The sequence below is a fragment of the Physeter macrocephalus genome, chromosome 6 (assembly GCF_002837175.3).
Source record: "Physeter macrocephalus isolate SW-GA chromosome 6, ASM283717v5, whole genome shotgun sequence".
Taxonomy (NCBI): domain Eukaryota; kingdom Metazoa; phylum Chordata; class Mammalia; order Artiodactyla; family Physeteridae; genus Physeter; species Physeter macrocephalus.
Genome location: NC_041219.1, coordinates 36964758 through 36965464, shown reverse-complemented (window position 1 = coordinate 36965464; position 707 = coordinate 36964758).

The window sequence follows — 707 nt, the reverse complement described above, 5'->3', positions numbered from 1 at the left end:
AAATGACACAATAGACCAGATAGATTTAACTGATATTTATAGGACATTCCATCCAAAAACAGCAGATTACACTTTATTCTCAAGTGTGCACGGAACATTCTCCAGGATAGATTGCATCTTGGGTCACAAAATAGGCCTCAGTAAATTTAAGAAAATTGAAATCATATCAAGCATCTTTTCTGACCACAACGCTATGAGATTAGAAATCCATTACAGGGAAAAAAAAGTAAAAAACACAAACACATGGAGGCTAAACAATACGTTACTAAATAACCAAGAGATCACTGAAGAAATCAAAGAGGAAATAAAAAAATACCTAGAGACAAATGACAATGAAAATACGATGATCCAAAACCTATGGAATGCAGCAAAAGCAGTTCTTAGAGGGAAGTTTATAGCTATACAAGCCTACCTCAAGAAACAAGAAAAATCTCAAATAAAAAATCTAACCTTACACCTAAAGGAACTAGAGAAAGAAGAACAAACAAAACCCAAAGTTCGTAGAAGGAAAGAAATCATAAAGATCAGAGCAGACATAAATGAAATAGGAAAAACGAAAACAATAGCAAAGATGAATAAAACTAAAAGCTGTTTCTTTGAGAAGATAAACAAAATTGATAAACCATTAGCCGGACTCATCAAGAAAAAGAGGGAGAGGACTCAAATCAATAAAATTAGAAATGAAAAAGGAGAAGTTACAACAGACA